This window comes from Gracilinanus agilis, chromosome 3 (genome assembly GCF_016433145.1).
Source record: "Gracilinanus agilis isolate LMUSP501 chromosome 3, AgileGrace, whole genome shotgun sequence".
NCBI classification, from domain to species: Eukaryota; Metazoa; Chordata; class Mammalia; order Didelphimorphia; family Didelphidae; genus Gracilinanus; species Gracilinanus agilis.
Window position 1 is genome coordinate 597,136 of NC_058132.1, and position 12,464 is coordinate 609,599.

Here is a 12,464-nt window from a genome sequence, read left to right on the forward strand (position 1 = left end):
CTCCCTGAGCCTCGGCTTCCTCGTTCGTCCGATGGAGGAGCTAAGCTGGGGCTCAGCAAGTCTTCCTGGCCCTTCCAGCTCTCCGGAGCTCGTCCTCCACCCCACCCCCGCCCCCGCCCTCCTGGGCCCCGCCCCCCGAAGCTCCTTCCCCCCTCCGGGGCTTGGGGGGGTAGCGGGACGCCCAGGCCGGGCCTGGCGGGGCTCTTGGAGCGGGAGAGGGGCGGGGCCAGGCTGGGCGGGAGCCTCGGGACCTGGCGGACCCCCCGGGCGCGGGCCTGCTCCCCCGAGGCCCGCAGAAGCCGCTCAATAACATCCTCCTGTGGGCAGCCGCGGGCTCACCTCTTCCTGCTAGCCAGAGGCCGCCCCCTCCCCCCCCCCCAGCCAGCCCGAGCTCGACTCCGGGAGCGCCGGGGATGCTGGAGGAGGGAGGTGAGGGGGGAGGCCCTGCTGGGACGCCGGGCCCTCGGGATGGGGCGAGCTGCAGCCGCTGCCCCTCAGCCTCTTGTGTCCTCCCCCAGCTCTGCCCACCGAGCCGGAGGACCGCGGAGCGCCCCCGGAGGCCCCTTCCCAGGTAGGTGGCCCCATCTCCCGCTCTGCAAATGGCTCCTGGCTGGTTTCCGGGGGAGATCCGGGCCGGCCCCCCCAGGCAGAAGGGAGGCTTGGCTGCTGGGGGCCCCTGGAGAGGTGGCGGAGCTGGCAGGGGCCTGGGGGGGGCGGGGAGGAGAGGAGGCCCTCCGAGTGCCTCGGGCAGCCTCCAAGGCTTGGCTGAGCTCACCTGGGCTGGGCAGCCACCAGCCTGTTCTCACCCTCGGACCCCCGGCACCGCCCACCCCTTACCGAAGTGCCAGCCGGCCCTCCTTCCTCCTTCGTGCTTAGCCTCGGAGCGGAGGAGAGCCTCCCTGGGGTCTGATGGGAAGATGGAGGCCTCGTGCTCCCTCTTCTGGCCTTCTCCTGCTCCTCCACCTCCCTGCCAAGGCCGCCTTTCCTTCTGGGTCTCCCAGGGCCCTGCCCTCCCTTACCCCTATCTCTTCGAGAAGGCTGCTTCCTCTCGATGATCTTCGGGGTCTCCCTGGCCTCGGGCTCCTTCCCTGCTGTCTACACACATCCTGCAGCGTTAGGGAACCTCCCACATGCTCCCCTATGACTTGGGACTGTCTACACTTGCCGTCTCAACTTCCTCTCTTCTCTCACCTCTCAGCCCCTTATGGTTTGGTGGCCACAACCCCGCTGCGGAGTTCCCAGTTGTCATACCCCATGCTTCTCTGCTCCAGGGCATCTGAGCAGGCCATTCTTTCTGTCTCTTTCACTGACTTTGGCGTCCAGGTCTCACCCAGGCTCTGGCGTGGGCTGCCTTCTCTCTTGGGGACCTCACTGGCTCCTATGGATCCATCTCTTAGCTTTTTGGAGACACTCTCTGGTCGTCTCTCTGACCTTCAGCCCCTCTGTGCCAGTGACCTTTCAGACTCTTGAACTAGATGTCCAGAGCAGAACAAGCTCCTCCCCTTTCTCTATCACCATTCTCCTGATCCCTCAGACTCCTAGCCTAGGTGTCATCCTGGACTCCCACTGCCTCACCCCTTAGATCCAAGATCGTGTCAAGACCAAGGTGTCACCTCTGCATCATCTGAGATGGATTTCATCTCTTTAGCATCTTGGGTGAATTTCACCTCTGCTACTCTTTTCTTCCCATTTCCCCTCTGCAGCATCATCTCTGGTCCATTTCACCTCTGCATCATCTGTGGTCAGTTTCACTTCTGTAGCATCTGTGATCAGTTTCACCTCTACAGCATCTCTGGTCAGTTTCACCTCTGTAGCATCTCTGGTCAGTTTCACCTCTGCAGCATCTCTGGTCAGTTTCACCTCTGCAGCATCTCTGGTCAGTTTCACCTCTGCAGCATCTTTGGTTGATTTCAGTTCTTCCCAATGTCTCCAATACACTCTCTTTTCTTCTTTGACACTGCCCTCACCCTGGTGCAAGCCCTCATCACCTCATGCTTGGCCTGTTGCAGTGGTTGCTGGGGGGCTCTGTGGGCCTTAGGCCTCTCATCTCTCTACTCCATCCTCCACCCTCCTGTGCCTTTTTCTTGCTCATTGGGCTCCAGGGTCTCCTTCCCCTGTTTAGAATTTCAAGGTCTTCCTAGCCTGGCTTTGTCCTACTTTTTCACTCTTTGTACAGGTTTCTTTCCTCTGCGCGTGCCGGGATCCAGTGAGCTTTGCCTTCTAACTATTCCTCACGTGACTCTGCATCTCCCACCTCCACACCTTTCCTGGCTCTCCTCTGTGTCTGGAATGCTCTATCTTCTCCTGTTTGCCTATCAGGTTGCTTTTCTTCCTTCTAGACTCACCTTCTTCAAGAGGCTTTTCTAGGCTTTAGTACTCGTGACCTAGCATGTCCTGTTAGGCAGAGACATTGCATGTTGTCAGATTTTACAAAAGAAGAAATGGAGGCCAAAGACCTAGAAAAACCTCTTCCTGGTTTCCCGGCACTCCCTCAGCAGTTGTGTGCTTGGTGTTTCAGGGTCCTGTGACCTTCCGCGACGTGGCCGTGGACTTCACCCCCGAGGAGTGGGGGCGGCTGGGCCCGGCTCAGAGGCAGCTGTACCAGGAGGTGATGTTGGAGACCTACCGGAACCTGGTGTCCCTGGGTAAGGTGGCCTGTGATGCAGCCTCTTCTTCCTGACTGGGGTCCTTGGGGGTTGCACTCGGAGTGGAGGCTTGATGTGAGCGGATGCATATGTGTATATTTAAAGTCCAGTTGTGGCTGCAGCAGGAGAGGTGGCTTGGGGGCGTGTTCGGACATTTGTGCCTCCCCTACCCCCCCCCCCCCCGCAATGTGTTAGCTCAGAACTCAGAGACTTTGGGGCTGATGCTGGTCCAGCTGGGTAAGAAACAAGGATGTCTCTGGGCCGTCTTTCTGGCCTGAAAACCGACTTTATTCCTGAGTAAACTGAGTCATTGGTCCTCTCGTTTTCTCCCTGTGAATGAATGGCCGAGATGCCATAGCATGAGGTACGGGTGGTCCCTCCACCTTCTCCCTGTGGCCAGCATGAGCTCTGCAGCAGAGGCAACTCTGGGAGGCTCTGGGACCTGGCACCAGAGGCCCCGGGGGGGCGGGGCATACCCCGAGTGTGCGTGCCTGGCCATGTGGCACACACAGGTGTGTGCAGGGGCCCCATGGGATGGCACCTGTGCTTAGTATGTCCCTGCGTGTTATGTGTGCCCTGTGCACACGTCAGGATATTTGTACACACCTAGGCGAGCATGCGGATGTGGCTGTTCTGCTCACGTGTGCGGCGGCTGTGCTTCGTGTGTGCCCACATGTGTGTTTTATGTTGTGTGCACACGGGCATGAGTGCCTATACACATACCTGCGCATGCGTGTGCCCCAAGGTGAATGTGTTTGCCTGAGTGTGCCCACGCCTGTGTCCCCCCATCCATGTGTGCAGGCCTCTTTGTTCCCGTGAAAGCGTGTCATCTGTGAGCTCATGCACATGTGCACGCGTGTGTACCTGCGTGTGTCCGTGTGCTTCTGGCTATGCTGGCATGGGCACGGCTGGCCTCGTGAAGGTTTGTGCCTGCACGTGTGTGTGTGTGCCATGTACACATGTGTGCCCATGCAGGAGCATCTTGTGACACCCCTGTGTGCATGCGAGTATGTGTGTGCCCACATGTGTGTGCTTGGGGCTGAGCGTGTTTCTGTGGGTGCCCTGCACAGTGTCCCGGGCTTTGCACGCCCGTTTCACCTTTCTCTTGGCAGTGGCCAGCCGTCCCATCCATTCTCTGGCGCTGCTCATGTCCTGTTGCCCGGACGCCATCTTTGCCATCCTGATGGCAGAGTCGGGGAGCACCTCCCCCCCTTCTCTCCCCCAAAGCTTCCCAAGAGGGGTTAAGTGACTAGGCTAGGGTCACACAGCCAGGATGTGTCTGAGGCCAGTTTTGAACCTAGGACCCCTGAGCCACTGGGCTGCCCCCCCAGCCTTTGCCATGCTGACATCTGAGTTGGAGCCAGGCGTCCCCTCCCAACTTGCCTCTGAGAGGGCCGATTCCCCTCTCGTGACCCTGGGCCAGTCACTTCCCTCAGAAGCCGCGCGAGGAGGCCCCGCGCTTCTGCCTGCAGTGAGCCGGGTGCTGCCTCCCCTCACCAGACTCTGCGAGCTGGCGCGGCACATGGACCCGGCATGGCTCGCTCCCATGTGGCTCTCCGTGTGGCACTCGCTGGCAGCCTCCTCCTGGAGCCCCAGAGGGCGGCCGGCTCCTGTTGCCCTTGGCATTCTGGGGGGCACTTGAGGGGGGCCCTTTGAGCCCCTCTTTAACTGACAAGCACAGATCAGCCCTTATGAAGGGCCACAAGTACCACATCCCTCTGCCCTCCCTTCTGCCCCTCCCCCTCTGCCCTCCCCCTCTCTCCCCTGCCCTCTGCCTAGTTGGTCCTTGGGGAGGGAGATGTCTGAAGGCGCAGCTACAAAGCGTTTCCCCTCCCTCAGTGGGGGATGGGCGCTTCGCACTGGAAGGACCCAAATCTCCTTGCTCAGCCGGACCTGGCTGTCCCTCCTGGCCTCGGCCGGGTCACCCTCTCTCTAGGCAGCACGGTGGCTGCCCCGCCTTTGTCTGGCCCTCTCTGGAGGCCTGGCTCAGGGTGGGCAGGCCGGGGAGGCCCAGAGAGGCGTCCCTGCGCCCCCACATCTGGGTGGGTGTTGGGGGACGGCAAAGCCTCGGGGCTCCTCTGTGGTGTTGATGAACCTTTGCCATGCCTTCTCGTGCCTTGTTGGGTGGCGCCGATCCATCTTGGAGGCCTGTGAAGTGTGGGCCGGACCAACTTGAACTGTTCCAGATTGTGCTCTATTTCTAGAAACAGCGTGCTCTTGCCCAAGTCATTTCTCTTTTCGGTGTATTGAATGTGGTTCCGATTCTCCCGTCTAATCTGTCCCACTGACAACCTCTTGGTGTTGAAGCTCCTCCGGGTCTCGCCCCCCAGAGTCACCAGCCAGAGCTGCCTGTGCTTTGTCCCTGTGCCCTGGAACCTCCAGGCACTGTCTTGTCCTCCCCATCCCTTCCGCCTTTGGCTCTCCTCCTCCGCCACGGGGAGCAGCTGGGGATTGGAGCCTTTGGGGTTCAGTGCATCAGTCGTGATTGTCTACACTGCCTCAGGACCTGCCCTTCTTCCTCCCCTCTCCTGAGAACACCTCCCCATCCGTCCCCTGACCACCCCGGCCATTCCTCTTCCTTCTTGGCTCTCTCCCTCAGAAAGCCGCCCTTGGGAGGTCCGGCCTCTCCTCCTCTGACTCTTGGGCCTGCGGCCTGGTTTCGGACCTGACTCAGCCCCTCTGTTCTGGCCCAAGTGACCCTCTTCTCTCTGGGCTTCCAGGCCGCTGGGACCCGTAAGGAGGAAAAAGGGGTTTTTCAGGTTCAATATATTAAAAGATGGTCGCCAGAGAATCGAACTGTTATCAATCCTCAATTAAGAATAATCTCAAGTCAAAATTGACTTTATGGAAGTTTATTTACAATTAAGAAGAGAGAGAGGAAATAAGAACCTAACCCAGTAGGTAAATTACTACAATCCTCTAATTAATCCAGGTAGATCTAATTAACCCTCAGCCAAGAGTCAGAGGGCCAGAGGCCCGGAGGGGAATGAAGCAAAACTTCATTCACAGAGTATATTAAGAGAAGTTTCTTAAGAGAAGTTTAGGAAGATTCAGTCAGTCTTTAAACTCACCACGTGGAATTCAAAGAAGATATTGAAAGTGGTCTCACAGGGTCTCGGCGATCCAGTCAGCACTCCTCCACAAACCAGGAAAACTATAAGAGCTCCTTCACTGGCCGCCCTCTTCCCCCGAAGACCCCTCACTCACTCAACTCCCTCTTTTTAAAGGGGTTACTTATGTGTCACTTCCTGTGCCTTCCCCTAGTTTGCGTGTCCAGTCACAATAGACGCTTTCTCATAGACCACCAAGGGGGCAGTCAGTCGATTCTGATACGTCACTCACTAGCACACGTGGGTTAAGGACCTCCCAGAATTTTGGAGGTGCTTTCACCTTTTGGTGATTAAATCTAAAGATGGGCAGTGTAGACTTAATCTAATTATCACAGACCCTTCCTTCTCTGCGTGGGCTCTGTGTGTGGGATCTCCTCTGCACCTTTTATCTTGGCTGTAACTCATTTAATTCTCTCACCCTGAACTCTCCATTGACTTTGAGTCTCTTATCTGGAAACAGATATTCCCGAGACACCTTAAACTCATTGCACCTAAACCTCCCCCATTTCCCCCCATTGCCTTGGTGACACCTCATCCTGGACTCCTCCCGTCTCTCAGTCAAGATGGCATGATGGCCCAGCAGTTCCACCAGGGTTGGGCATGTCCCTCTTCTCCTCTGGCACGACCTCCCCCCAGAACTTTGCCTTCCTGGCCTCTGGGAGGAGCACGCTTCTCTTTAATGGCAAGTCCCCAAGGTCAGGACCATTTCTGACCTTTCTTGGGTCCAAGTCCAGTACTTGGTACACAGTAGGTGCTTCATCAGCACCAGCCAACTGCCCAGGCACTGGGCTGCCTCCCATGTTTGAGAGGCCGAGGGGGATCAAGGAGGGATGATGGCAGGGTCAGAGGCTCGTTTTGGGCCTTTGCTCGGGGGCCTCCACTTTTCTCTGCCTCATGTCTTCGGGTGGTGCGGTGGCTCTCCTGACTGAGGCCTCGTCCGTGTGTCTGGCCTTGGGGGGCAGCTTCATAAACACATGTGGATCGATCTTGAACTGTCAGTGTGTTTGGGGTGGTTTTCCCTCTTCCTCCGTGATCACTGTGTTCATGACGTGGCTCTTTCTGCCTCTTTGGCATGGCCTTCTTGGTTTCTTTTTGTTTTCCCCGTAACTTTCCTGTTTCTGACCCTATCCTGTTCCCCCAGAGAGGGAAGGACAGTCATTCACCCCACTTTCCTCTCCGGGGCACCCCTGACCACTGTGCGACTTCAGGCTGCCTAGTTCAGAGCCACAGAGAACCCTCAGCCTTCACCTTTCTCTTTTTTTAGGCTGGGAGATGACGAACCAGACCCAGGAGGAAACGTTGAAGGGGACCATCCCTAAAGAAGAATCTTCCCAATATTTTGGACTGGTATTAAAAGCTCGAGAGGGTGATAGGAGCTCCATTCTGAGGGTCAGGGAGGACCTCAGCGAGGAGCTCTTGGGAAAGGAGGAGAGTCCCTTAAGGCGAGTGACCGAGCATCAGAAGTCTGGTGTGAAACATAAGTGTAATGCGTGTGAGAAGACCTTCAGTAACCGCTCAGCCCTTGTTGTACATCAGAGAATCCACACCGGAGAGAAGCCGTATAAGTGTACCGAGTGTGAGAAGGCCTTCAATAACCGCTCAGCCCTTACCGTCCACCAGAGGATTCACACAGGAGAGAAGCCTTACAAATGTGATGTATGTGGGAAAACCTTCAGCAATAGCTCCTACCTCACTGTCCACCAGAGGATCCATACGAGAGAGAAGCCTTATAAATGCACCGAGTGCGGGAAGGCCTTCAGCAACAGCTCCTACCTCATCGTCCATCACAGGATTCACACGGGAGAGAAGCCCCACAAGTGTGCTGAATGTGGGAAGACCTTTAACCACCACTCAGAACTCATCGTCCACCAGAGGACGTACACTTCAGAGAAGCCGTACAAGTGTCCTGAGTGTGGGAAAGCCTTCAGCAGCAGTTCCTATCTCATTGTCCATCAGAGGATTCACACTGGAGAGAAGCCTTATACGTGTGACAGGTGTGGAAAAGCCTTCTGTAAGTCTTCTGTCCTCATCCAGCACCAGAGGATTCACACAGGAGAGAAGCCTTTCAGATGTCATGAGTGTGGGAAAGCCTTCAGACAGTGGTCAAGCCTTATCAAGCATCAGAAGATTCATAGTGGAGAGAAGCTTTTTAAATGTCAAGATTGTGGCAAAGCCTTCAGTCACCGATCAGAACTGGTGGAACATCAGAGGATTCATACTGGAGAGAAGCCTTATGAATGTAGTGAGTGTGGGAAAACCTTCAGGCACCATTCAAACTTTAGTAAACATCAGAAGATTCATACAGGAGAGAAGCCTTATAAGTGTGAGGAATGCGGGAAAACCTTTACACGCAGCACAAACCTAACCCGGCATCAAAAGATTCATTCCAGAGAGAGAAGTTAGCTCTATAGAATTTAGCTTAGCTTTATCTCCCTTCAGTAAATGTTTTTTTCTGAAAGAATAGAATTGATCAACAACCATTTATGAAAAGCCTACTCTATATGCCAGATGGCCTGTAAGGTGCTGGAATCTAGCCTCTCTTCTTTTAATAGTGGAATTTAAACCATTCACACTATAAATAATAACTGATTTGTCTTCTGCTAATTTCTTATTATTCGTGTTGCTCAGAGGGAGTAAAATCTGTTTTACCTTTTAAAACTGATAAAAAAACATGAGATATTATTGGTTCTTTGGTTATTTTATTTCCCTTATGTTTAGTGCCTGTCCCTCACCCTTTTATTGTGGATTTATATTTTGCCAATATGATTATCAGAGGAATATACAGGCATTCAGGAAAGACTGATACCTTGGATGTGAGGGCTTTTCGATCCATTTTGTGGGCTGCTTTCCTCCTTTGATGTTGGGGCCCCTCTGCCACCCATCTTTCACCTGTGGCTCCAGGAAGTTGTAGCACACGCAGTGGCCATGACCTGTTAAGGTAAAGTAAGATCTTGGCAGGTGTCTAAAACAGATTGATAGGAACCAGAAGATCTCAAATCCATTGTTGAGTTATGGGGATATCTTCCCCAGGTGTGTGAAGGTGTCCCCTGGCAGAAAGGCAGAAAGTGACCGGAGCAGGGGCTGTGGAGCACTTAGAGTTTGGTGAGACACTGAAGAAGCTGAGGTTGTCTATCGCATCTTGAGCCATCGCTAGTCGTCTTGACTTTTGTCTTGCCACTGGACTTTAATAACTGGAAGAGAGAGTGGGGCTGACAACACTGTTTAACTCTGCCTCACTGAAGTCCAATTTACACCCAAGTTAAGATGTCCTGCGATGTCATTGGTTCCTTTTGAAAATGAAGAATGAACCACAGGCCCATGATGATTTCCAAGAGAGGGAAAGGGATCAGGAAGGGGTAACTGGTTTTTTCTCTTGCCAGCAGGCTTCAATTTGCCCATTTGTAATTTCTCCTCAGTGATTTAATTCTGCCTCCTAGACCCAAACAGAACCAGCCTGATCTTTTCTCCCCGCACTGAAGCTTCTTAGATGTCTAAAGACCACTATTCTAGCCCTTTGAATCTTCTTGTCTCCAGGCTAATACTTGTTGATTTCCTCCTGAAGGTTGCAGAGATGACCACCCATATCTACTTGATAAACCACAGAGAAGTCTGCTGGCCTGCTTCCAGGATCTCTGGGCAATAATCATTACTACTATTTCTGGCAATCCAGGACCTGGCAAAGGACAGCTCCAGAGAGCATTTCTAAAGCATTCCGTTTTTGCCCCCACCCACACCACCTTTTCTGGGAGTTCTAGAGAGTCATCCAGCATTTATTATGCATTTACAGTTTGGTGCCATACAGACTAGGGATACAACTAACAAGCAGAAAGTCCTTTCCAGGACTTTACATTGTATTAAGGGAAAACAACACATAAGAGGAAGCTGAAGATGTTGAGGGGTAAAGAGGGTGAAAGGACTCCATGTCAGGGTATGGTAGAGAAAGTCAACAATTCAGCCTGGAGATGAATGAGACCCTTAAGTGGAGAAACCAGAGGGAGAGGCAGCAGGGTTGTGGAGTGTGTTCAGTGTGAACTCCAGGCTTGGATGGAGCTTTCAAGTTAAAGAGGTTTCTGTGAGCACTAGAGATAGAGGAATCTTTGGTGGTGTTTAGGAGAGGTTCAATACTATGCAAGAGGTCTTAATGGATACCTTGGGGCATAGGGACATGGAAGGGTCAACCTGAAGAATACTCAGAGCTATAATAATAGGGCGCATGAGACTGAAGGAAAAAACACTGCCCTGGAGGGACTGCAGTCTTGGGAAAGACACCAGAAATATAATTAAGTGGGAATTCCTGTTGAACTGCAGAATGTGGGGAAAGGAAGGACAACAGACTTTGGGATGGTGCATGTAATCCAGGGGCTGGGGTACCTGGGGGTGGCTTAGAGACAGATACTAAGGTAGTTGAAGAGGAATTTAAGATTTGATTTAGCTAATCTTGTCAAGGGTGATTGAGAGGCACTTAAGAGTTAAGTATCTTCCATCTGATTCAGTCCTCTGGGGCAGAAGGGTAAATTCTGGAAGCAGCTTTGACATTCATGGTCAATTCAACCTTGTTTCCTGAGTTTTAACCTCCAGGAGAGTCAGTAATGGGACTAACTGAGATGAGATTGTCAGGAGCTGCTGCTGATTTACCCTAAGTTAGAGAAGACGGTACTGTGGCTGGCCTTGGAGAGTCACCTTTGTAACTTGCCAAGCATGGCAGCCATGGACCTGCCCCAACCTAAGGCCTCCGAAGCACAAGACAGATGGTGGGGCTACAGTAGAGGGAATCTAGAGAAGAGAAGACCTGGGAGGGCCATTATGGAGCCTTAAGTGTCTGTAGTTGTGAGGAGGAAGAGGGATGATACTTGCTCTGCTTGGTCACCGAGGCAGAATGAGGAGCCGGGAAGGAATGGAAGCTGCCAGCCAACCACAGAGCCGGTTACCCACAAGTAAAATGGAAGACGTGTTGGTGGGCAGTAGGATGGGTTGGGACAGATAGCATTTCACTTGTCCAGAGGCCTTTTAGTAAAGAGAGAGCCTGGGGAGGAGAAGTCAGGAACTTTTGTATTAGAACTCTTTCCGGATCCAGATACTACTTCTGCCTTCTGGGAGAGGATTGAAAGGAAAGAGAGGGAGCTAGTCATTAAGCACTTACCATGTGCCAGGCTAAATGTTAGTGCTTTGAAGAAAAGCCAAAGGCAGTGCCTGTCCTCAAGGAGCTCACACTCCAATTAGAGAAACCACATGCAAATAACTACTTGCAAACATGCTATATATGAGAGAAGTTGGAGTTAATGAACAGAAGGAAGACACCAGAATGAAGGGGAGAAGCAAAGGGATCCTGTAGAACAGAGGTGTCAGACTCCCCAGGAACATTAAATGTGACTGGTCTGGATTAAATGTAATTGGAAAATGTTATAACAAAGTGAATATACAGTAAAATGGATGATCCTAATTTGTGGTTTTCTAAGTCAGTAGTTGACCTTCTGGGATCTCTTTCTCTCTGAGGACTGGAGTTGGGATTTTCATTAGGATCGGTAGAAATCTGGGGAAAACAGGAGATTTAGATGAGGTTGAAAGGACTAAGAAGATGGAGCTGTCAGGACCTGAAGAAAAATGCCAGGAAAGGAAAAGAGGAAATGGTAAACAAGCCAAGGCAAGGTCTATGAGAAAAGGGAAGGGGGATGACTGGAGGGTGGGGGCCAGGTTGGGGACTTCATTCAAAGTTTAAAAGAGGGAAGGGGAGTGGAGCCTATGACTGAGGAGATGGAGGAAAGGTCATACTTGTCTGGTTGCCAGGCTCCCAAGAGGTGATGCTGGATGGAAATGTTTTTATCGGGTGCTTTGGGCTAAGGGGTCACATATGTTTTCCCTAGAGTTATGAGAGAATGTAGTGATACCTTGGTACTCATTAATTCATTCCAGAAGACAAGTTCAGATGCCAAAAAGTTCAAGTACCAAATGAATTTTTACCATAAGGAATAATGTGAATTGAATGAAACCATTCCAGACACCCAGAAAACCCATTTTATAAGGCATCATTTGTATTTATAGAGTTGTATTTGACTAAATAAACATTAATGACACATAGAAGAGTTAAAAACAATGATTAGATTAAATAAAATAAACGTTACCTGTATTGAGAGGAGTTCATGGCCTAAGGGAACGATAGAAGTTTTGTGTCTGGAAACAGTGGCGTTTGTATCCCGATTCCCTGGATCCAGAAGGAAGACTGTCATCTACTTGTGGGAGATTTTTTGGTAGAGACTATGAATCCCAACCTGAGTTGCCGGTTAACTTGGGCTGGGTTAGCTCCCAGATCTACCCACTTGAAGGTGTGCTGGCTGAAGACCTGGGAAAGCTGTAACATCGCTGGAGTGTGACAGGACTCTGCAGTGAGGATATCCCACTTTCATTCCTGATCTCCATTGTGCCCTGTCCTGCTAAAGTTACTAGCTTAGTGTAGATAAGTCCCTCCCCTGACCCTGTGGTTTGCCCATAATTTGCAAGAATAGAAACCCCAATTCCCATCCTTTACCAGTGGTTCCTAAACTTTTTTGGCCTACCGCTCCCTTTCCAGAAAAAAATATTACTTAGCGCCCTGGAAATTAATTTAAAAAATTTTTAATAGCAATTAATAGGATTATTGTGCACCTGTGGCCATCACCGCTCCCCTGGATCACTGCAGCACCCACCAGGGGGCGTTAGCACCCACTTTGGGAAA

General features: G+C 52.2%; 1 pseudogene; it reads left to right on the forward strand.

The window, feature by feature from the left end:
• The first annotated feature begins 468 nt into the window (after nt 1-468).
• LOC123239261 overlaps nt 469-12,464 on the forward strand; it is a 583,074-nt pseudogene continuing 571,078 nt past the window's right edge.